The sequence below is a fragment of the Cervus elaphus genome, chromosome 30 (assembly GCF_910594005.1).
Source record: "Cervus elaphus chromosome 30, mCerEla1.1, whole genome shotgun sequence".
In the NCBI taxonomy this organism is placed as follows: Eukaryota; Metazoa; Chordata; class Mammalia; order Artiodactyla; family Cervidae; genus Cervus; species Cervus elaphus.
In genome coordinates, this window is record NC_057844.1 from 31,549,110 (window position 1) to 31,575,265 (window position 26,156).

Genomic DNA, 26,156 nt, shown 5'->3' on the forward strand with positions numbered 1-26,156 from the left:
TACAGGCCCTAGGCTCTCTCTTCGCCAGAGAAGGGGGAGGCTATTTCTTCCTTGTTTGTCTCTAAGAGCAAAGAAACCTTCCCAGAAGCACCGCTGGGCTACCCCTGAAAGGGCAGGGGAACGGGGCCCTGGTGACTAGATGGCAACATCAGAAGTCACTGAGTCAGCGGGCCGGGGGCATGGACGGAGAACAAAGTTAGGCTACACAAGCAAAGAGAAAAAAGATGTGACTGCTGGGCAGCGAATAGCAACGTCCTGTTCGGCATTTAGGGGGAAACCCAAGGGGAAGAAAGTTGCACAGTACCCTAGTGGGCAGCTTCTTCTTCTAAGCCTTTTACCTCTATAATCAAATAAAAGTTCAACATCTTAAAACTACTGTTTCTATGCAGCATATTTAAAGAAAACTGAAGCAAAGTGTGAAGATTTTAATGATTTCAGTGATGATCTAAAGCTACAAACTCACTGAAAAGATCTATGGAGGGACTTCTCCATTTAAATTTAAATTTAAAATTTACAAGATCTGGGATTAACAGATACACACTTCTATACATAAAACAGATAAACAACAAAGACCTACTGTGAAGTACAGAGAACTGTAGTCAATATATTGTAATAACTTATAATGGAAAAGACTCTGAAGAAAGATTATATATATATAACACTAATTGAAGCACTTTGTTCACCTGAAACACAGCACTGTAAATCAACTTCACTTCAATCAAAAAGTAACATTACAAAATATCGAGACAGAAATAGAGAGACCCCATGGACCATATACCCCGCCAGGCTCCTCTGTCCATGGGATTCTACAGGCAAGAATACTGGCGTGGGTTGCCATTTCCTTTCCCAGGGCATCTTCCCAGCCTAGGAATCGAACTTGTATCTCTAACGTCTCCTGCATCGGGAGGCAGGTTCTTTACACTAGCACCACCTGGGAAGCCCAAAATAAATAAACAGTAGTACTATCGCATCACTGAAGTAAAAACATGTGCAAGACTCAGTGATACATGCTTGAGAGGGCCACAGAAGGGGTCCTGCCTGCAGACTTGAGGACGAGTTTTGCTACTGTTTGCTCTGGCCAGTGCTCACCAGCACCCATGGCAGAGGACCTGCGTCTGCACCTGACTCCGCTCTGAGCACCCTCCACCTTTCCCTGCTCCACGCTCTGCCCATCTGAGCCTCAGGCCCGCCTCCCCTCTGCTTCGTGGTCACGCTTCTCTCCACTCCAGAATCTGCACAGCTCATCAACACCGAATAAATCTCTAGCCTCTGTTCCAGGGACCAACTCCCTACCTAGGAAGGCACTGGTGAAAGCATCCCCTGGGCATCTTTAAATGACTGTCTATCATCAGATAAAACAAGGAGCTATTACTCCGGGCCAAGTGCCAGGACATGGAAACAGTTTCATTTTTGGAAGAACAGGTGACTCAGCACGGTTCCTCTCCAACACCATCTCCAGGCTGCATGTTCCTGGAGAGCGGAGTCTAGGCTCAGCGGAGTCTCAGCAGTCCACAGAGGTACCTGGATGAACACGGTCTACCAGGTTAATGGGACTAGATTAGTCTGGGGCAGGAAGAAGCAGGGTTGCAAGACACTGGTATCATTACTAGAGAGCCATAACATGCAGACCGTAATATGCGCAGTTCACACCTGCCGAAACCAAGTTCCCCACATAAGCAGAGCCACAGGCCAGTGGCCCACACTTCCTCCACCGGCACCTCACTTCCACCCTTTCTAATCCCACGGCTTGTGGTTCTTTCTACAGGTGCCTGTCTCTCAGCCTGCCTCACTCGGCTTCGTTCACAGAGCCTGGCTGCTCTTCAAGGCAGGGTCCTTGCCTTTCAGCATCATACATCCCTTTTCCAGGCCTTCCGCATATCAGGTGCTCAATAAAACTTAGCTGGATCCCAGATAAATCCTCGTGATTTCTGATGGGGAGATGGGCAAGCACTGCCATCCAAGCCATGAGTGTGAATTCTCACCCCGCTGCGGCCGCGGAGCTGGCACTACCCGCTCCAAGAGCTCCCACAGGCATCTGGACCCCACGGTGGGCTGTCCAAGGGGTCCCACTGACATTATGTTCATGGCTAAACCCTCACCAATGTCCAAGAAGCTCTGCTGCCCAAACCAGATTAACTCACTCACTGCGTATGTACCAAGCATCTACTTTGTGCCAAGGTGGTCAGGTGCTAGGAAGAGAGGGACTAAGATGGGTGTCCTGATTGCACAAAAGCCCTTCTGGTCCACAGGCTGTGTCCATCCCCGTGGCCTCGCGGGTTGCACCAGCAACAGGGAAATGGTGCTCATGCCCTCTAACATCCCCCTTCATTCCACACACCCTGCTGGTCATGAACTGGGTGCCTGTAACTCGTCTGTATTTCTCGGCTCCTCTCTCGGGATCCTCACCGCTTTCCACCTGGCACGACTATTTTCTACATCCCTGTCTTTTCTTCTCGACTTTGAGCCCTTTTGAGGGGGAGCACTGGCTCCTGGTTCAGCCCATCTCCACCCCTTACAGTCACCCCAACACAAAGAGCAAGGTGGCTACATCCATCCGTGTCCTCCCACACAGACCCTCCTACTGGGACTCCCTGCCAGGCCCCCGTGGGCCCCCAAAGAGGTGTCTCTGGATTAGAAAAGCCAAGCCCCATCGCACAGTGACCCAGATTCACTGACTCCTCCATTCCCATCACCCATAAACTGAATCCACGCTTCTTCCACGTCTGTTCCTCCCACCCCTTTCTAGAATTTGCTGGGGGGCGGGCGGAGGGTGTTTTCCTGGGTGCAGGAAGCTGGAGATGAGCTCTGTACTGAGGCCAATTTTTTTTTTTAATGTCTTAGCCACATACCTGACCTACCAGCGCTTCCCTAACATTTCCTTACATATGTATCCCTTTTCTGAAAAGGTGTCACTAACCTGGCCTCAATTTGGTACGCTTCTTTTTGAGGTTTTAGGCACAAAGCGAATTCATCCCTGAAGGCCACAATCACCAAGCAACGACTTGCCTGCGGCTGCCTGGATCCTCTGCCTCCTTTTCAAAACCAACAGTTGACCCAGCGAGCAGCACCACAACCCCCCAGCGCCCTCCCAGCCTCCAAGATTGCACAACACAGGCCCAGCGGAGCATCTTAAATTACAGGGAATCAATATAAATCTCCCTCAGCAAACACATCTAAGCCGAGGAAACTGTCGACAGGAGGCATTTGCATCTCTTGATTGGAATCTGGTCCAAAAACCCATTGAATCCAAGTACGGCAAAGCTGTTTTACAAACAATCGCTTCTGATTACAAGGGGAGTTGCGTGAGCCACATCTCAGAGCTGGAAAGGGGCTTGTTCTTATATTAAACTAATATTTTAGGCACGGAGCTTACATCACTTGAAAGTACATTCAATTCAGGGGGGAAATGCAACTTCCATTTCCCCGCTAAATTATTCAAAACCCTCTCTAATTTTCGGTGCACATAAATACACTTCCCTTTAATAAAAACGCTCCTCTGAGGAACACCTCTGGTCTTTTGTCTCCCTCTTCGAAGAGCTGATAATTAATGGACTTCTAACATTTTTTGGTATGAAAAGTGTTAATTATATTCTTGGAAATAACTGTCCGTATTCAGCAAATTCTTTGGACTTGATCGGCTCTCTGAAAGCTTTGTTAGCGGCTCTGAATAGTCAGACTTTCATCTTTTTCCTGGTTGATATCTTTGCTCACAAATCCATTTCTCTAATTTGCCGTTTTCTCCTAAATGAATCTGTGATGTCTCCGGTGGGGACAGACACTGAAAGGTAAAGCAATTCTTAAAAGGTGGCCACTACCACGTACAACACCTTTGCGTACAACACTTCTGCCCCATCCCAGTTCTCGTGTTAGTCACTCAGTTGTGTCTGACTCTCCATGACTCCGTGTGCTGCAGTCCGCCAGGCTCCAGGCAATCTTCCTGATCCAGGGATAGATCCCAGGTCTCCTGCACTACAGTGCGGGATTCTTTACAGACAGGCAGATTCTTTACCATCTGAGCCACCAGGGAAGCCCATTTGCTTTACAACACTTCTGTCCCACACCAGTTTCTAAGAAGACATTTGCAGACACACAGAGACAGGTGACCATGTGGCCAAGCAGGTACAGAGCTCCTCCCACTTGACACTATAAGTTGAGTCTCCGTTCTCTGACGGCAGCAGCCTCATGCTCTTTATTTTCAACATAAAATGGAAAACATACAATTGAATATCATTCAGTCATAAAAAGAAGGAAATCTGCCATCTGTAACACCATGGATAGATCTGGAGGGCATATATGCCCTACTTTGGTTAAAATCCATTCATCTCCTGATGAACTTGCTTCCATGACTTGGCTATTTGTAAACAACGCTGCGTTGAACACTGGGGTGGAGATACATTTTCACAACAGAGATTTTGTTTCCTCTGGATAAATACCAAGAAGTGCAAATGCTGGGTTACACGGCAGTCCTGGTTTTAATTTTTTGAAGAACCTGAATACTGTTTCCCATAGTTGTTGCACTAATTTGCATTCCCACCAACAGTGTACAAGGGTTCCCTTTCTTCCATGTCCTTGCCAACACCTGTCACTTCTTGTCTTTGGGTAATGGCCATTCTTACTGGTGTGACGAGGTCTTTTATTGTGGTTTTGATTTTAATTTCCCTGGTGACTCGTGACGCTGGGCACCCTTCCCTATGTCTGTTGGCCATTTGTAAAATCTTTGGAAAACTGTCTATTCAGAGTCTCTCTCCATTTGTTAATTGAGTTGTTTGTTTGCTTTTCTGTTAAGTTGTATGAGTTTTTAAAATATATTGTGGATTATACATCAATTACGTTGTTGTTCAGTGACCCAGTCATGTCTGACTCTTTGCGACCCCATGGACTGCAGCACACCAGCCCTCCCTGTCCCTCACCATCTCCCGGAGTTTGCCCAAGTTCAAGTCCATTGCATCAGTGATGCCATCCAATCATCTCATCCCCTGAAGCCTTCTTCTCCTTCTGCCCTCAATCTTTCCCAGCATCAGGGACTTTTCCAATAAATAAATTATACTCCAATATAAACAGAATTTTAATAAAGTAAATAATAAACAGAATCTGCACATATCCTCACTTGGCCCCTCCAGTCCCAGAAGCAGAGGGATTCCCGACACCTGGGGTCTTCTGGGATTCCTTCCTGTCTTGTCAGGGTCTTTATCCTCCATTGATCTCATCTTCTACACCAGAGGCTCTCAGTGTTGCCTACATATGGGAATCGCCTGTTCATTTTCAAAACGGCTGATGCCTGGGTCCCCTCCCTCATCCCCGCAATGCCCTGACTTAGCTGTTCGGGGGCGGCGGGGGGTGGGGGGGTGGTTGTTTGGACGGCAGGTCCCTACTGATCGGCCAATGGTAAAGCTCTCTATGCCCCAGGTAAGGAACACAGACTCCCAGCCACAGTGGCCTCAAGACGTGTGTGTGCCTATCTGTGCTTACGTGCAGGTAAAATCCAAGAACACACAATTTACCATTCTGACCATTTTTAAGTGTATGGTTGGTTCTGTGGCACTGAGTACATTCATGCTTCTCTGTGAGGGGAAGCACCCTCTGTGATGTGCTTCTTATGGAGGGAGTAACTATGGCTTTTAAATGTTTATAAATCGGGGACATTTCACATAAAAATGCAGATGTCTGGAATCTGGCAACAGAAAGGTAACACGGCCTCCCAGCCACAGTTGCCTGGGACCTGACGGCTGCCGTTCAGGCAGAGTATGGGTCTCAGAGTCACTGGGATTCCACCCCCCACCTCCACCACTGCCCCCAAGTTACTCCCAGCCTGGTCCCCACAGACAGGAGTTACCTTTGTCCATCACCAGGGCCAAGCCTCCGCACCCTGAAAACATCCTTGGTCTTCTGATCCACGTCTCTTGGTAGCTCTCCCTTCTCTCCCTCACCTCCCATTCACTTCCCAAAGCCTTGAATCTCAGCTTTCTCCCTTCTCCTGCAGTTCCCCCAGCCAAGATCACTGACCTCAAACCGCACACCCCAGGGACACAGCGCCATCGCCTGACTCCCTAAGCTGCACTGGACGCACTCGAATACTGAGCCTTTTCGGAGCCCCTGTTTTCCACTCCCACCCTCCCCACCTCCTGTTCTTCTCAGCTGGCTTCCATCCTTGGCCCATGGCAAGGGAAGACTCACCATGACCTGCTGGCCAGCAAGTCCAAACAGCGGATTCCTCTGGACTCAACGAGAGTCTGAGAGAAAGAGTCTGAGTTCTCGCCTCTGTCACTTAGGAGCTGTGCTTTGGGGCCGGTTATTTAGCCTAAGCTCCAGTATCTTCACCTAAACAATGGGGGTAATCATTCCCACCCCAAAACCCTGTAGGAGGGCCGAGAGGAGGTATACAAAGCCAGACGCTTATAGCCCAGCTGTCCTTGGGAACTCTCCGAGGTGACAGAAATGGTCCACACCTGCACTGCCCAAGGCGGCCGCAACCTCCAGGTGGCTACTGAGGACTCGAAATGTACCTAGTGTTACTGAAGAATTAAACGTTTACTTCTATGTAATGTTCAGTTCAGTTCAGTCGCTCAGTCATCTCCAGCTGTTTGCGACCCCATGGACTGCAGCACGCCAGGCCTCCCTGTCCATCACCAACTCCTGGAGTTTACTCAAACTCATGTCCATTGAGTCAGTGATGCCATCCAACCATCTCATCCTCTGTCATCCCCTTCGCCTGCCTTCAATCTTTCCCAGCATCAGGGTCTTTTCCAATGAGTCAGTTCTTCGCATCAGGTGGCCAAAGTATTGGAGTTTCAGCTTCAGCATCAGTCCTTCCAATGAATATTCAGGACTGATTTCCTTTAGAATGGACTGGTTGCATCTCCTTGCAGTCCAAGGAACTCTCAAGAGTCTTCTCCAACCAGTAATGTTAATTAATTTTAAATTTAATGATTACATGGGGCCAATGGCTGGCTCCCTACTGGATGGACAAACGCGAAGACAGCATCAGTGAACAGCTATTACTACTGTCAGAGGAACAAAGGGAACAATCATAATAAACTCCTCCAGCTTCAACTTCCCACCTAAGCCTCCAGCTCTGAGGAACAGACTCAGACTAGTTGAGAGCTGGCCCCGTGAGAGAACTCTATGCTCAAAATTCATCTGGGGACACGGGAAACATTTCGGAATTGTCTGTCCAGCTTATTCATTTATTTGGCTTTGCCGGGTTTTAGTTGCAGCATGCAGGATCTTCATTGTGGTCTGGGATTGTTTCTTTTTTAGTTTAGCTTGCAAGATCTTTAGTTGTAGCTTATGGGATATAGTTCCCCCAACAGGGATGGAACCCGGGCCCCCTGGATTGGGAGCTTGGAGTCTTAGCCACTGGACTACCAGGGAAGTCCCCTGTCCAGGTTTTTGCACCTGGTGAGAAAGTGGGCTGTGACCACCATCTCAGGGACGGTCAGGAGGCAGCATCACTTCAGTCAAGTGAGGACCCCAGCTGCAAGGCACACCTCCGGGGCCCGAGCCTGGGAAACCCGTTCCTCCCACCAGAAGCAGAACCCGGGACCCAGCACAAAGGTTCTCCATCCTGTACCTGTTAACACCCCTCTGTGCTCCTCCCATCCTGTGACAGCCACAGTCCACGTACCCACAGACACCTCTACGTGGACCCCCCCCAGGACATCACCAGCTCTAAACTGAGCCCTGGGTCTCCACCTTCCTCACAAGGCCCCCTCCCTCTCCTACCCCACCTTCCCAAAGGACAGCTTGAGGCATCTTAGACAACATCCCAAGTCCAAATTCAGCTGCTTGTGACCCAAATAACTTCTCACACTGTGAAAAGAAATCTTGGAAGTCATTGTCTTCCATCCTCTTATAAATTAAGAAACTAAACGATGTCAAGAGAAGGTATATTTGTCAGAGGCTCTAGAGAAACAGAACCAACAGGATTTGTGTGTGTGTGTGTCTCTGTGTATGTGTGTGTGTGCATGTCAGCATGTGTGTGTCTGTGTGTCCATATCTATGTGTGTCTGTGTGTGTCTATATGGCTGTGTGTTCACGTGTGAGTCTGCGTGTATGTGTCCATGTGTCCATGTCTGTGTGTGTGTGTGTGTGCGTGTGTGTAGAGAGGAATTTTAATGAACTAGCTCACATAATCATGGAGGCTGGCAAATCCCAACTCTGCAGGGTAGACCAGCAGGCTGCAGAAGAGCTGACGCTGCAGCATAAACCCACAGGCCATTTGCAGGTAGAATTCCTTTTTGCTGGGGCTGAAGGGGAAGGGAGCAGGGGAGCAATCTTTTGCTCTGTCCAGGTCTTCAACTGATTGGATGAGGCCCCCTCACAGTAGGGAAGGCAATCTGCTTTACCCGAAGTTCACTCAGTTAAACGTCAATCTCATTCAAAAACACCTTCACAGAAACATCCAGAATGATGTCTGACCAAGTATTTGGGCACCATGGTCCAGCCAAGGTGACACAGAAAATTAACCATTACAGAGGGTAACTGACTTGACCAAGGACACTGATTAAAATCTGGAGAAAATCTAAGATAAGCTTTTAGAAATACAGTAATATAATGTCCTCTATTGATAAGATAGTTTAAAACACAAAAAGCAAATTCAGATAACCATTTTATCCAGCATAAGAATAAGCAGTGCATGCTCAGTCGCTAAGTCGTGTCCAACCCTTTAATGATCCCATAACCGCAGCCCGCCAAGCTCCTCTGTCTATGGGATTCTCCAGGCAAGAATGCTGGAGTGGGTTGCCATTTCCTTCTCCAGGGGATCTTCTGACCCAGGGATCGAATATGCATCTCCTGTATTGGCAGGAGGATTATTTACCACTGAGCCACCAACTATTAACATCTATAATCATAATAACAATATAATACGCAGACAACATTTCTTGAGTTACCAAGAATCACACTGCATGCTGTCTGCTTTGTATACACTATCACATTCAACCATCACACAAACCTATGGTGCTGTGGTATAGTTTTGCATCAATGCTGGGTTTTATCTGCAAACAAATAAAACTTTGTGTAGCACACGTATATAGCCAGACTCAAGGAAGCAGCTGAATTGCGATAACTTTTTTTTCTGTCTAAAAATCAAAACCATGACATGAGGCACCGACATCTGGGAAGATATCTACATCCTTCGGAACACAACAGTCTAGCACTTCTAGGTTCCTGGCGTCAATATCAACTCTGAGAGGGTGACTGTGCATCAGCTCTTTGGAATCTCCTCCCAACCCAGAGCATTGCTCAGCCATTCCAAAGTAAACCAGAGTTGCACATTCGCTAATCTTGGTTTATTCCGTTACCTCAGACAACAGTCACTACCAAAATCCACAACCCCTTATCCACAGCCCTGAATACCAAAGGTCTCAAAACTAAAGGTTGTTCTCACAATTCATCTGACAGCAAAACCTTACCTAAACCGATAGGAAGCCATATAAATAGTTCTTTTTTTCACAATGTCCCACTTAGTGAGAATGTCCATATGTTTTCCTTCAGAAACACAAATGTATTTGATTACAGGATGTTGCCCCAGATTCTACTGGGAATGTCATGTTCTATATGGTAGAGGCACAACCCAGAAATCTCAGAAAGATACAAATCCCTGCACATATTTGATCCCAAGAGTTTTACAGGAAGTATTAAGGACCTATATTATCCTCATTTTACAAATGAGGCCACCCAGGTTCAAAAAGAACCCAAATATAGCTTCATTAGACGCCAAAATGAGTAACTGCTGTTCCATATCTGAAAGGTGCTCCCAACTGCAATGACGAATATGAGCTGCAAACCACCAGGGGAGCCCCTTTACGTGACACTGGAAGCCATGAGAGGAAAGTGCAAAAGCTGGCTTAAAACTCAACATTCAGAAAACAAAGATCATGGCATCCAGTCCCCTCACTTCATGGCAAATAGATGGGGAAACAATGGAAACAGTGAGAAACTTTATTTTGGGGGGCTCCAAAATCAATGCAGATGGTGAGTTTAGCCATGAAATTAGAAGACACTTGCTCCTTGGAAGAAAAGTTATGACCAACCTAGACAGCATATTAAAAAGCAGAGACATTACTTTGCCAACAAAGATCCATCTAGTCAAAGCTATGGTTTTTCCAGGGGTCATGTATGGATGTGAGAGTTGGACTATGAAGAAAGCTGAGTGCCAAAGGCACTGATGCTTTTGAACTGTGGTGTTGGAGAAGACCCTTGAGAGTCCCTTGGACTGCAAGGAGATCCAACCAGTCCATCCTAAAGGAGATCAGTCCTGAATATTCATTGGAAGGACTGATGCTGAAGCTGAAACTCCAGCACTCTGGCCACCTGATGGGAAGAACTGACTCATTGGAAAAGACCTTGATGCTGGGAAAGATTGAAGGCAGGAGGAGAAGAGGACGATAGAGGATGAGATGGTTGGATGGTATCACCAACTCGATGGACATGAGTTTGAGTAAGCCCAGGGAGTTGGTGATGGATGGGGAAGGCTGGTGTGCTACTATCCATGGGGTCGCAAACAGTCAGACACGACTGGGTGAGTGAACTGAACTGAACCCTGTTTTGTGGACAGGAAGTTAGACACACTAAGAAGACAGATAATTTGCTTCAATACATCTGGTCTCATCAAAACCAGATGCAGAACTCTCATAAAGACCCCTTTTTGTCTATACTAGAAAGAAACCAAAATTTCCACCAAAAGAAGTTAAGGGAGGGACATGTTTGGAATCTGAGTCTTTTCCCCCAAGATCCTCAACTACGTGAAATTTCAAAAACCACTGCAAATCCAGCACCTTTCCCCTCATTTATTCATTCGAACATCTTTCCCTCCTTTCTAAGCAGAATGAAGGCTCCATTCAGAATCCAGCAAAGTTCACATGATTACTTAGCCATCATCAGCATCAAGTCAAGGGCACCACATGGCAGAAACAGCCCCTGATGAGTGGAAGCCTTTGTCCCAGGGAACAATAAAAGAGGAAAACCAAACTCTGTCATCAGGGCCATAAAATATGGGGCTGGAAGTGAGGAAGGAAAGAAAGTGGGTCAGAGGCCAGACAGGCAAGAGGGGGAAGAAAGATGGAGGGAGTTCAGAGCAAAGAGAAAGCCCAAAGCCCATATGAGGATGCCCGCAGCCCAGCCTGCAGGCCTTATGACCAGGGACCAGTCTTTCAGCTCCAGTCACTGGTGCATGAATATTCCAGCTTCATTCACAGACACCAGCTGGTTCTCCCCTTCTTATTCATTTCCTTTCCTTATTCCTTCCTTATTTCCTTTCCTTAAAATGCTTTCCATAAAATCACTAGTGACTTGGGGGCTTCCCTGGTGGTTCAATGGTTAAGAATCAGCCTTCCAATGGAGTGGATGTGGGTTTGATCCCTGGTCACTTTGGCCACTTGATGTGAAGAACTGACTCATTGGAAAAGACCCTGATGCTGGGGAAGACTGAGAGCAGGGGGAGAAGGGGATGACAGAGGACAAGATGGATGGATTGCATCACCAACTCAATGAACAAGAGTTTGAGTAAGCCCCGGGAGTTGGTGATGGACAGGGAGGCCTGGAGTGCTGCAGTTCATGGGGTCACAAAAAGTCAGATACAACTGAGCAACTGAACTGAGCTGAACTGATCCTAGTGGGTGTGAAGTCTCACTGTGACTGGATTTGCATTTCTTTGAGATCAGTGATGTTACCCATTCCTTTGATTTTGGCTCTTTTTTTTAAAACAACATTTTTTTAATATTTTATTTTTTTGGCTGTGCTGGGTCTTCATTGCTGCTTACAGGCTTTCTCCAGTTGCAGCAAGCTGGGGCTACTCTCTACTTGCGGTGTGTGGGGAGGTGGTCTACAACAGTTACAGCTTGCAGGCTCCACAGTGTGGGCCCAGGGGTTGTGGTGTCTGGGCTTAGTCACCCTGCAGCATATGGAATCTTCCCGGACCGGGGATCGAACCCATGTTCCCTGCCCTGACAGGCAGATTCTTAAACACTGGACTACCAGGGAAGTCCCAAATGTTGACTTCTGACTGCTTTTGACTTTGGCATCTGCCCCCCAGCCTGAGCCCCCAGAAACTTTTCCACTTCACTCTCTTCATGACTCTGGACTCTGTGTGCCAGTGGGATCTTCTGTTCCTGCCCACCTAAAGGTACTAATTTCTTGGCCCAGACACAGCAGATATTTATCATGGTCATCAGGACTGGCCTCCTCTGTCACAGCCAAGACTGATTCACTGCGTAAGAATCCATTCCTGACCCCAAGAAGAGACTGAATCCTCGGGGCAGGCTGGGAACCAGGACTGGGAACCAGTCCCCTGGTTGCCTCCTTCCTTCCAGGTAGACAGAGAACCAGACCTATTCATACCCATCAGACCTTGTAATGATGCTCCAGGGCCAGACAAGCCCTGGACCCCAACGCTGGCATCTGCCAGACAGGTCCTCACAGAGCCAGACTTCTCAAAGAGGCAGGGCCATGACCACAGCTAGAAAAATGCAAGGGACACAAGTGGTCAGCAGGCAGAAGGCCCACTGGCAAGTGCCAGTCAAGGTCACACTGCCCTTGCCCAGACAAGAATGTCGTCAGGCAGGGCAATGTTCCCAAAGCTCCAGGGGAACAATTCTGAGAGGCTTTACTTTTCATTCCATTTGTTTTTGATTTTTTTTATTAAGGTAAAACTTGCATACAGTAGCATGCAACCCTTTGAGTGTGTAGTTCAGCAAGTTTAACAAACACATACAGCACACGTGTCTCTACCACAACCAACATATAGAACAGCTCCAGCCCCCAGGATTTCCTCTGCTCCTCACACTCAACCCTCTCCACAACCCAGCTCCTAGAAACCACTTATCTATTCTCTGTTCTATAGTTTCACCTTTTCCAGAATCATACACTATGTAGGTTTTTAAGACTTTCATTTTGGTTAATTTGAGACTGATCCATCTCGTTTCAGGTGACCATAGTTTGTTTCTAATTTTTATTTTTTAATTGTGGCAAAATCCATGTGACATAACATTTACCATTTTAACCACGTTTAAACGTACAGTTCACTGGCATTAGTATACAGTTGGCTAGTATTAGTACTGGAGAAGGAAATGGCAACCCACTCCAGTATTCTTGCCTGGAGAATCCCAGGGACGGCAGAGCCTGGTGGGCTGCAGTCTGTGGGGTCACACAGAGTCGGACACGACTGAAGTGACTTGGCAGCAGCAGCGGTATTAGTACATTCACAATGTCGTGAAGGTACTTACTTACCCACCATTATTGGTAACTTTACTTTTAAAGTCTGGCCTCATTAAACGCTTACGTTTGAACTTTAATTCCACTCAAGGTCCCTTGAGAATAATGTGAACGTTTGACAGCACATTCTGTTGGCAAGACTATGAGTAAGTCAAGATATGTCCAGGCTGCCAGCAAAGCCTTGGCCCCTGTCTGCTGCCTCACTATTTTTAGAGCCATTTGCACTCTTAAGAGTGTCCTGGTTTGGATGATAAACCATGGCCACACTTGCCATAGGAAAAGAGTTTGTCTCTGACATTCCTGGAGACCAAATTTTTTTTTTTAATGTTCAAATAAAAACCTTATGGTCTATCAAATTACAACTGTCAGAATTATAGGGGCTTCCTTGGTGGCCCAGTGGTTAGGACTTCCAGTGCAGGGGGTGCAGGTCCGATTCCTGGCCAGGAAGCAAAGATCCCACGTGCCTCCTGGCCAAAAAACCGAAACATAAAACAGAAGCGGTAACAAATTCAACAAAGACTTTAAAAATGGCTCACATTAAAAAATATTTAGGAAAAAAAAAAACAGAAAAAAATACAGATACATTAACCTTTGACCCAACAATCTCATTCCTGAGGTTTTAATCTTACGATAGGGACACCTGCACATGAGCTTTGTGAAGTATCACAGTAGTGTTTGCAGAAGAAAGAACATCAGAAACTATCCAAGGGGCCATCCACAGCAGCAGGTCACAGAAACCATGGTGTATCTGCTGACTCCTCCCCAAAGAATCACTGCGCAGCTGCAGAAGGAGCAGAGACGCTCTCTGTGTTCTGATACGGATAGAGCTTGAGGACACACACTTAAGTGAGGGAAACACTGAAGGACAGTATGTATGAATTCAGGGCTACCTTTTGTGTAGAAAGGGGCTGGTGGGGAGACATATATATATATATATATATATATATATATATTTGCTTGTATATGCATGAAAGAATTCTCCCAAAGATCCTAACTAACCTGTCTGTCTATGGGGCAGGACAAGAATGAGGGTAACAGCAAGCCCTCTAATGCCTTTGAAACTTTTCAACAGCATAAGTGTATAACTGGTTAAAAAATAATTAGACAATTTTTTTTAATTTATAATAATTAAATGAATTTCAAAAACCGGAGTGTAAAATATTCCCTGGGAAAAGAACTACTAAATTTGACAACATGGACTCATCATCATAATCAACTTATTTCCAATATCTGCAAGTCAATCAATGTACCTTCCAAGCCTTGACTATACCCCAAAGCCCTCAAATAACCTAGAAAGCAATTTCCTTTTTGAAATTCATCACGTAGTTTGGCTAAGAACAAGGAAGTTCCTTCTGGTGATGTGCTTTTAAATTGGAACCTGTCACTACGAAAGAAAAAATATGCCTCCCTAATTCTCTTCTGGATGCCATGTTCAATTCTTTTGAGGGAAAAAATGTTTCTTGAAAATTGGAATCATTTTAAAGCCAAGAAAAGTCACTAATGTCCCTGACAATGACTTGGGCAGATGGTGCAGGGTCCACGTGGCCAGTCAGGAGAGAGGGGAGGCTGGAGGACCAGGCTCGAAGCCCACTGGGCCACGGGGACCAAGGATGTACTGCAGTCTTAAAACAAAAGGATGTGACCACCAGTAATTAAATGCCACAGGACACCAGTTCCTGTAACTCCACAGACTCTTTTAAAACAGGCTATACTCGCAACCTTCATATCACAGTAATTTCCAACAGAGAGGAGCCATCACTCTCGGTCAAGTTCCAATATGAAAACAACATAATCCCAAATGGACAAGAATGCCGTTAAGAACTCACACCAGCCTAGTACACAATTTCTACTTTCTAATGAGGAAACAAAGATATAAACAATGCTCCCTTTCCTGTTCTTCTTGAAAATGGTGTAAACTCTACTTGTATTTCTTAAACCAATAAAGTTTGCACCCCTGAGTTGGTTTCCCTGGCTCCTCTATGCTACTCACTAAGCAAAACTGTGAGGAATCAAGGCTCAGTCTAGTTCATCCTTGTCTAAACTCTTTTATGACGCTATGAAAGTCTCTCTGGTGTAAGATCTTTAAACCTGGGGAGAAGTTTTCGCCAGCAGACACTTGCCTATTTCACTAAGCATTCTTAGCATACTCTAATGAATGTCAAGTGCAAGAAGAATGCTTAAAGAAAAGAAAGTGCACATGTGACAAGAGAAATGAAGTCGAGATAGCAGTTTTTGAACCTGGCAGAGAAATTCTATTTCATGTAGCAGTGTCACCATACTTTGTGCAATTGTGATTTAGAAGCCATTTTTCTATCTTCTCGACCATTGCTGGGCACTGAATATCTTGCAGGGGGCTGTGGTGGTCTGGGAAACAGAAAGAAAATGGATTATAACCCTCGTCAAAGTGCAATGCTGAGACAGGTTAGTTTTGTAACTCAGTATTTTTATCTTTTAATTTTTGTTTGGCCGTGTCAAGTGCCCTACAAGATCTTGGTTCCTGAAGCAATAACCGAACCCACACCTGGGCCCCTCCACAGTGGAATCACAGAGTCCTAACCACTGAACCACCAGAAAATTCCCTGTAAATTAGTATTTTAAAACTGAAAACAGTAAAGAGGCAAAAATGATAATTTTCTGTATTCAGAAACCCGGCATCCCAGATGACTTCCTCACTCAGACCCAATTCATAAACAAAAGACTGGAAAGCACAAGTAACCTACATCCACAGCAGGACGTTCAAAAGGTCGAAGGATAACTTGGTGTTGATGAAACCAACATCCCAACTCCAGCCCCTCTCCCAACTACATAGCTGTCTGGGAAGAGGCAACACCTTCCTTCCAGAGTGGGTCTATGCACATTCTTCCTTCACATCAGGATTAGCACATATGCAAGTGGTTTTCATCTCTTTCCTCCCACACACTTCCACTATCTTGGAAGCTGGTGTCTGCCAGTCCACACAAAGCTGCCTATTTTCTCTGAAACAGCTGCTCATATGCCATTGTATCCATGTCAACTAATTTAATCATCCTTCACCAGGAGTCATTCAGATTATCACCAATCTTCTGCCATTATTAAAATGTTCTGCCGATTTTGACTTCTGAATGTTTCTCATGTCCACCTTCTCTAGTATCATCCCACTGACTCCGTTCTGTATTCATCACCCCTCCCCTGGAACTGCCATAATATCCATGTCATGGAACCCCCTTGATTTGAACCCTCCCCTCACTGTCAATCCTAAAGAATATCAATCCTGAATATTCACTGGAAGGACTGATGCTGAAACTGAAGCTCCCATACTTTGGCCACATGATGTGAAAAGCCAGCACACTGAAAAAGACCCAGATGCTGGGAAAGATTGAGGGCAGGAAGAGAGGGGGGCAACAAAAGACGAGGTGGTTGGATGGCCTAAATGACTCAATGGACACAAATCTGAACAAACTCCAGGAGATAGTGAAGAACAGGGGAGCCTGGCGTGCTGCAGTCCAAGATGTCGCAAAGAATGGGACACAACTGAGTGACTGAACAACCCACTGTGCATCCTCCAAGACGCACCACAACCTACTGAGTTACAATGTTGTATCTGTCCCAAGTTGAAAATTCTTCACCAGCTGCCACTATGTACTCAGTGAGGGCCAAGCTCACTAGTACATTATACAAGCCTCCTCCAAAGCTCACCTAGCGCGGGCATATCCACTTAGTAACATCACACTGTCTGCAGTCCACGCACAGCATCAGGCTGCTCTGTACCCCGCTGCCTTTGGCCATGCTGTGCCCTTGTCCTGGAACATCCTCCCATCTTATCTCATCAGCCGTCCAGGCAGCTCTCTCACCCCTTTCCCCAGGACGACGTCTCTGACCCTCAGGATGGACAATGAGCTTCCACAGCTGCCTGTACCTACCTCAACCTTCCCTTGTACAACTCACAGTGGAGTCACTGCAGAACTCTCTCCACCTCTGCTGTGAACGCAGGAGGGAAGGCATCCCACACCTCTGTAACTGAAATACAGCACCTCTGTAACTGAAATATGTTGATTGCAATGAACCGGTGTGGAGACAGGAGAGAAGCTGAGTTCCAAAGCAGCAAAGGGACAACAAAAGTTAACACAACACTATTAAATCAGCTAAGTGCTGTGCACACTCACTCAGTCATGTCCAACTCTCTGCGACCCCATGGACTGCAGCCCGCCGGCCTCCTTCGTGGGATTCTCCAGGCAAGAATACTGGAGTGGGTTAGGCCCTCCTTCAGGGGATCTTCCCAACCCAGGGATGGAACCCAGGTCTCCCACACTGCAGGCAGATTGTTTACTCTCTGAGCCACCAGGGAAGCCCGTAAATCAACTATGCTTCAAGACAAAAAAATTTAAAACTAAGGCAGGTGATCAAGATGTTACTGTGCCTCAGCTTTCCCATGATGGAAATTAAAGTATGTTCCCCACATGGTTGTGGTAAAGATTAAATGGGATAATATACACCAAATACATAAAACACCACCTGGCATATGGAAAGCACTCAAGAGATGCTATTATGGTGTCAAGAAGGAGAATAAGGCTGAGTAATTAACATTCCATTGCACATATGTACCACGTCTTTATCCGTTCATTTGTCAACAGACATTTAGGTTACTTTCATGTCCTGGTTACTGTAAATAGTACTGCAACAAATGATGGAATATTACTCAACCATAAAAAGAACAAAATAATGTCTCGGCAGCAACATGGATTGGCCTAGAGCTTGTCATACTGAGTGAAAAGTCTGACAGAAAAATATCATATATCGTCTATAGGCAGACTCTTAAAAAAATGTTACAAATGAATGTATTTACAAAACAGAAATGGAGTCACAGATGTAGAAAACAAACTGATGGCTATGGGGATGAGAGGGAGGAGGAATAAAATGGAAAACTGGGACTGAGATATACATACTACTGTATATAAAACAGGTAACTAACAAGGACCTACTGTATAGCACAGGGGACTCTTCCCAATACTCTGCAATGACCTATATGGGAAAAGAACCTAAAAAAGAGTGGATACATGTATATGTATAACTGAGGCACTTTGCTGCGTAGCAGAAAACTAACACAACGTTGTACATCAACTATACTCCAATAAAAATTAATTAAAAAAAAAAAGAAAGTGAATAAGGATGAGGAAAGACCTTCCAGCTGGTTGATCAGCTATGACCACGGTCTTCAAAAGAGCTCTCCTACCATGTGAAGGCAAGGCCACAAGGGTTGGCATGAGGCTGGCCCAGGGACCAGAAACCTGCACTGAGAAACCAGCCTGAAGACCCTCTGTGCAGTGCTGGATGGGAGCCCAGAGACTGGAAGAACCACAGGGTCCCCCTGACCACCCCGTGCACCTCTGCAGTCCAGGCCAGGAGGAGAGCCAGCCAAAGGGGGAGCAGCCTGGAACTGCCCAGGAAGAGGGCCAGGTCTTCAAATAGGGGCCCGGGGAGCAGAGAGGAAGGAGAACCACAAACAGCTCTGAGTCAGATGCTACAATCGAGACATTTAAATGTCATACCTTGATGACGCTGGCCACCAAGGCTGAAAAGGCTGCGGCTAAAATTCCAACCCACTCAACACGGACAGTCTCAATAAGGTCCTGCAACCGATCCAGTCGGGAGTTAAGTGTGGAAGCTGTTAATTGCCCCAGAATTCCCCCAGCACTGCAGTTTCCTGGGCTGGATCACATGCCCCATATGGAACTTCATTTTCTTCACTTATGACTGAAGGATTATCGCTCTGTCCTGTCATTTCCCCATGGAGGCATAGGCTCCAGATGGGCCAACCCCTATTCCGTGCTCTTCCAAGAGCGATGCATTTTTTTTTTGTATACATAGCTCTGCCATTTATTATTCATTCTACCGACGATCTAACCTATTAATGTGCTGAGCTTTCTTTATGAGTCATGAATTAACTATTTGGCATTTTGGTGAACAGTAAAACTGTCGGGTTGTGACACGGGGAGAGTCATGTGCGGTAGAAATTTCCTTTTACTGTGACTCCTAGGGAAATAACACAAACCTGACAAAGAGAAGCCACACTTTTTAAGCTGGTCAATTGTAAAGAACCCAGGAACTGTGTGTTTTCATCATTCATGTCTTCACTCGTTTGATAAACATTAGTCTCCTGCCAATGCAGGAGACATGGGTTCGATCCCTGTGTCGGGAAGATCCCCTAGAGAAGGAAATGGCAACCCACTCCAGTCCTCTTGCCTGGAAAATTCCATGGACAGAGGAGCCTGGCAGGCTACAGTCCACGGGGTCTCAAAAGAGTCAGATGTGGCTTAGCAACTAAATAACAACTATACAAGCACTGTGGGCCATAGAAGGGAAAATATGAAGGGATGTAATTCCATATTTCACAGCTCTTTCAACACCCACTCACACATCTAGGAGGAGACAAGCAAAACGACAAAGTAGGTCATAAGGAATCAACCTTAAGTGTTCATGATTTTTTAAAACTTAAGCCATTTCATAATTCACTTCTCCTAACACAGAAAATCAATGCAGGTCAGTGGCCTGCAGACTAAATTCAGATAGGGTTCGTTTGGCCAGAACTGTTTTGTTTTTTTCCAAATGTGGGTCAGTATTTCAAAAACAAAATCAAGAGATTTTCACAAAATTAAACTAACTTTTTAAAATATTTCTAACTTCTCTTAGAAAACACTTGAAAATATCTAGCGATGTTGGGACTAGCATCCCCACAAAACAAAAAGTCCAAAATAGGGGTCACATTTGTCCCATAAGATGAGCTTTGCCCTCTGCAGGACATGTCCCTGTCCATCATCAAGTCAGTCTGGACACCCCCTGTCAGGCTCCACTCATGAGCCCCGTAAGTTCTCTGCACCCACACGTGCATCAAAGGTGGAGAATGAAAGATAGACTAAGAGGCCATTTGGACCCAAGAAAACTAGGAGGGGAGAACTGTTTGAATCATGCTGAATGTGCAAATAAACTTAATATATAATAAAACATTATCATCAATCTTAAAGGAAATCAACCCTGAATATTCACTGGAAGGACGGATGCTAAAGCTGAAGATCCAATACTTTGGCCACCTGATGTGAAGAGCTGACTCACTGGAAAAGACCCTGATGCTGGGAAAGATTGAAGGCAGGAGGAGAACAGGACGACAGGGAATGAGATGGCTGGATGGCATCACCGAATCAATGGACATGAGTTTCAGCAAGCTCTGGGAGTTGGCGATGGACAGGGAAGCCTGGTGTGCCACAGTTCACAGGGTAGCAAAGAGCTGGACACAACTGAGCGACTGAACGAAGAAAGCAACTATTTTCACCCTCCCCCCAGTGTAACCATTGTTTATACTCAGCAGTACCATTTCCATCACATTCTGGACAGCAGAGAACACCATAATTCCAGTCCCTTTCCAAGGCTAAAGTCCTTAAAACTAGATACCAGAATATTAGCTATTTCTCATTTTCCTTCTTTCCTATCCACTTGGTAAGGAACCAAGCCTCTACTTGGCACTTGCCTTGGTTATTTTCCTTGTGACTACACAGGACTGTACTAAAATAAAAAATACAAACCTTCTCTTCATTTGTTTTTAACACTTAAGAAATGAATCATGAAAAAAAAAAAAGAAATGAATCATGATCAGTCTCACTAATAATCAGGAAAAGCAAACTAAATTTATAATTAGAAACCCTCATCACAAAATCCCAGGGCTAACACATAGCTAAACAGGAAGAAATATGATATGGCCACTTCCAAGAGCAGTGTGGCAACAATCAACACAGCTGAAGATGCACACGGCCTGGGACCCAGCAGTGGGGCCCACAGCACATTCCCTGAGTGGTGACCCCTGACCTTCCTTTACTATGACCCTCAGTAAGAAAGGCATCTGACATCATGACCCAGTGCATCCACATATCAATACATACTCATCTAACTAAAAGAAAAGCCTAACAAAACCTACCCACATAACACAGTGCATTCTGATATTACTCATATCATATATAACAGCATAATAATTATTAATTTTTAATGGGGATAGCAATCCATTAAATCACTTTCATGAGACAGAAATGTGTAACAGTTTGAGAAACACTAGAAGAAGATACCTTTGGATGTTAGACGATACATCTGCCATGTCTCCATGGACTTATCCATCAGAAATCTTGTTGCATTACTTTTGCTAGAATTGAAAAATGTTTAAATAATCTCAGTGTCCATCAAAGCAGATGGGAAGAATAAAACTTCACATTCATATCATGGAACAGTGAAAACTGAATAAATTAAAACCAGGTCTTCATTTTGAAAAGCTTGCAAAAAAAAAAAGCTACGTCTTTTTCTAAAAAAAAACAAATTGCATATGCAGAGTGTATGTAGACTTTAAACACTAAAAATAACCTGTATATTTCTTTGGATACACACACACACACATACTGACTACATGGTCACTCAGCCCTGTCTGACTCTTTGCAACCCCACGGACTATAGCCCGCCAGGCTCCTCTGTCCATGGGGTTTCCAAGGCAAGAATACTGGAGTGGGTTGCCATTTCCTCCTCCAGGGGCTCTTACCGACCCAGGGATCAAACCTTCCTCTCCTGTGTTGCAGGTGGATTCTTTACTGCTGAGCCGTTGGGAAAGTTCACACACACACAGTAAAAACATAATGCCATGCAAGGAAAGAATTCACACCTACTTCCGCACCTACCTACTTCTTGGGGAGAGGAGCAGAGGGAATCAATTAAGGTAGGGGTGTGAGGCTATCGCTGTATCTGAAACATCTTATTTCTTTAAAAAAAATCAGCAAATGCAAAAAAAAAAAAATCAACATCTCAAGTGTGGATGTGCATATAAGATGAATTATTTTATGTATTTATATATGTTTGAAAAAATTCACAAAATTTTGAAATAATTTATAAAGAATTACCTTTTCAAGGTACACACTTCTCCCATAAGACAGGAGGCGAACCTCAAGCGATGCAAAGGTGATGCTCTAATGCCTGCAGCTCTCAAAATGTGAGTGTCAACGGGAGGTCTTGACTACACTGTGGACCAGAAGGTAAGACTAACCTACGTGGCTGTGCTTCTAGAATTTCTAAAAATTGACCCCTTTAAAAAATGAAGATCATTTGGGTTTTTTAAACATCGAAATATTCTACTCCCAAACGCATCCTGCTTATTCAGAAGCTCTGGAGGTTGAAATGCTGCCGGGTGCTGAATAGGCACGAATTTAGCTGATTCCGTGCAAGGCCACCTGCTAAAATAATGTAGAAGGACTTCACGGAGACCAGTTACTTCCTGGATTAATAATGCTGACTACTCCTGTGGCGGAGGACCCTGAAAGAGCAGGAGGGTCACTTCGTCAGAGAAGCCATTCATTACTGTACCTGTGGGTGGTTTAGCCACTAAGTCGTGTCCAACTCTTTGCGACCCCATGGACTGTAGCCCACCAGGCTCCTCTGTCCATGGAATTCTCCAGGCAAGAATACTGGATGGGTTGCCATTTCCTTCTCCAAGGGATCTTCCCAACCCAGGGACTGAATCTGGGTCTCCCACACCGCAGGCAGACTCTTTACTGACTTGAGCTATGACAGCTCTCTCTAGACAGCACTCTATACTCTCTCTCTATACTTGTAACAGCTGTGATCTGAGGGCTGGTGCCGCCCCCTACTTCCCACACACCCCCCCTCTGCTGTCCATAGACAGTCTTCTTTGTGCAGATCTAAGATACTGAGATTTTTCAAAAACAGTGTGATTTAAGCAAACATTTCTTTCTGCAATAGTCAGTCTGTACCAACAGTTTTAACACCCTCCAGCTCAACCCTGTGTGCATCTTGTGAAATTCGTTAAGTTCTCATTAAAGTCACAATTCATAGTTGGGACTTCACACTTGGCTATTAACATCTGGCAGCACTGTCACCACGACTGATCCAGTGTAGCTCTTCATGTGCAGCTCATGGACTTCACCTGGAACTTAACTGACAAGGGACGCTTTGGTATCGCAGAAAGAACATGACAAATGGAACGCTGTTGTTCAGTTGCTAGGTTGTGTCGGACTCTTCGTGACCCCACAGACTGCAGCACACCAGGCTTCCCTGTCCTTCACCATCTCTTGGAGTTTGCTCAAACTCACGTCCGTTGAGTCAGTGATGCCACCCAACCATCTCATCTTCTGTTCTCCTTTTGCCTTCAATCTTTCCCAGCATCAGGGTCTTTTCCAATAAGTCAGCTCTTCACATCAGGTGGCCAAGTATTGGAGCTTCGCCTTCAGCATCAGTCCTTCCAGTGAATATTCAGGGTTGATTTCCTTTAGGATTGACTGGTTTGATCTCCTTGAGGTCCAAGGGATAAGAACACCTAAATCCGTGTCCCACTTTGGTGTCACAGAAGCTTTCAGACCCCAGGGAGTTTCCTTCACTGTTTGGGGCCTCAGTTTCTGTCTCTATTTTCTCGCATGTTTAAATGAGAACTAAATGATTTGAAACACGTGGGAAGTTCTGTGTAAAACAATGGCATTACAAAAACATAAGGTGGAGCTGTTATTAGAAGTAAAAGCAATAAATGTAATGCCTGCAATTACATTATATTATATAATATAATGCAAATAAACACCCAGGATTGTTATTGCAGTATACTGCGACCTGTTCAATTTTTCTATAGCCCTTTTTGCTACAATCCTAATGGCTTTCATGGTTCTCTCAACTATTAATTTGAATTTTTTATTACAATGTCTTTCTTGGCTTTCTTGAGAACAGACACCCAGTTTGTTTCTTAAAATGAAAACCTGTGAATTCCTCTGTATGCTTGCTAATAAGCCTCTAATCCACCAGAGACAAACAATACATGGCGTTCCAGACCAAAACGACAGGATTTGTCCTTAAGAAACAGCTCATTTTGCTGTGTTTCAGCAGCCTTGGACCATGTGTCCAACCTCAATGCACAAACATTAAAGAAAAAGCAGTGCCGATAAGTCACTATCATGCTGTTACATTTTTTTTCAAAGCCGGTGCACTGGGACAACCCAGAGGGAAGGGATGGGGAGGGAAGTGGGAGGGGAGTTTGGAACCGGGGGACACACGTACATCCATGGCTGATTCATGTCAGTGTATGGCAAAAAACACCACAATATTGTAAAGTAATTAGCCTCCAATTAATATAAATAAATTAATTTTTAAAAAATACTCTTAATCCAAGTATTTTTAAAATGTTTTCAAATGAATGAAATGGTGACGCTTTCCCTAGCATTTTAAACATCCAAAGTCCAACACCAATCTCTCCTTTCTGGCATTCCTTCTCTGTGTGTGTGGGTGGGAGGGTGGGTGGGTGTCAGGGGTAGAGAAAATACAACACGAATAGCAAGCCAAGTCTGGAATAAAACACAGGTGATCTAGCAGACTAAATAAAAGCACTACTCTTACGCCCATAAGCATCAGCTGAGCTCGAATATCACAAGTCCACACAGATGCCAGCCAGTCCTCTGTCTCCCTGGGTCCTGCCCTCAGCTGGGGCACTGTGGGACCTACAACCAAAGCATCTCTGCGGGCCACTGGCCCCATCCAGGCCCCAGGGCTCCCACCCCATGGCTCTGAAACTGAAGCACAGGGATTGTGGCCTGTGCTGTTACTGGGTGGGCGCTACATCAGGGGGCCGGAGCTCCGAGGTCAGAGGAATGACTCTTCAAATTCTCTGTCTCCCGTACATGAGTGTAATCATTTCTCAAATGACAGACAGGATTTCTCAGTAAGTTGTCCAGCCTCTTTACCTTGCCTCTCTTTATGTTCTCATTCACGGTTCTAGAGCAGAGGTGGGCAACCGTTTGCTGCCAAGGGCCTTGTGTTGATGGGCCAAAAAAGGTCATTCAAGTTTTTCCATAAGATGTTATTAATTAGAAAACCTGAATGAACTTTTATGGCCAATCCAACAGTGTGAGGCTTTCCAGGAGGTCTACTTTCTCTTGTGACTACTCTGCTGCTTTCATGGAAAATAATTTTATTTATAAATTTGATAGTATGGCCTGTAATCTGTACATTCCAGTCCAGTTTTTGTTTTGTCTGACACTCTCCAGTGCTTTTTTTCTCTTTTCCCCTCAGCTTTTTGAGACACAACTGGCATATGATCACCATGTCATGGGTTAGTCGCTAAGTCATGTCCAACTCATGACTCCATGGATGGTAGCCCGCCAGGCTCCTCTGTACATGGGATTCTCCAGGCAAGAATACTGGAGTGGGTTGCCGTTCCCTTCTATAGGGGATCTTCCTGACCCAGGGACCGAACCGGGGTATCCTGGGCGGATTCCTTACCAACTGGGCCACCAGGGATGATATGATATAATCACCACACCACACCACACCCTAGACCCCCAGAGCTGACTCATCTTCTAACTGGAAGTTTGTACTCTTTGACCAACACTTCCCCATTCTCCCCTGCTCCCCCGGCAACCACCATCTCACTCTCGGCTTCCTCCCTGTAGATGTTTCCTTTAGACATACACCCAGAAGTGGAGTTGCTTCTAATTTTAATTTTTTGAGGAACTTCCATACTGTTTTCCACAGTGGCCATACCAATGTACACTCCCACCAATGGGGCACAAGGGTTTCCTCCTCTGTCCAACTTTTTCAGCACTTACTTTTTTTTCTCTTGTCTTTCTGACAGTGAAAAGTGAAGTGAAAGTCACTCAGTCATGTCCGACTCTGCAACCCCATGAATTATAGATTCCATGGAGTTCTCCAGGCCAGAATTCTGGAGTGGGTAGCCTTTCCCTTCTCCAGGAGATCTTCCCAACCCAGGATCTCCCACATTATAGGTGGATTCTTTACCAACTGAGCCACCAGGGAAACCCATGAAGACTGGAGTGGGTAGCCTATCCCTTCTCCAACGGATCTTTCCGACCCAGGAATCGAACTGGGGTCTCCTGCATTGCAGGTAGATTCTTTACCAACTGAGCTATCAGGGAATCATGAGGCAATAG

At 45.4% G+C, this 26,156-nt stretch overlaps 1 protein-coding gene across 3 annotated transcripts in view; it reads right to left on the bottom strand.

Annotated features, from left to right (window-relative positions):
* Positions 1 to 26,156, bottom strand: part of MTUS2 (microtubule associated scaffold protein 2) — a 369,171-nt gene that overhangs the window by 260,937 nt on the left and 82,078 nt on the right. The window lies entirely within an intron of this gene.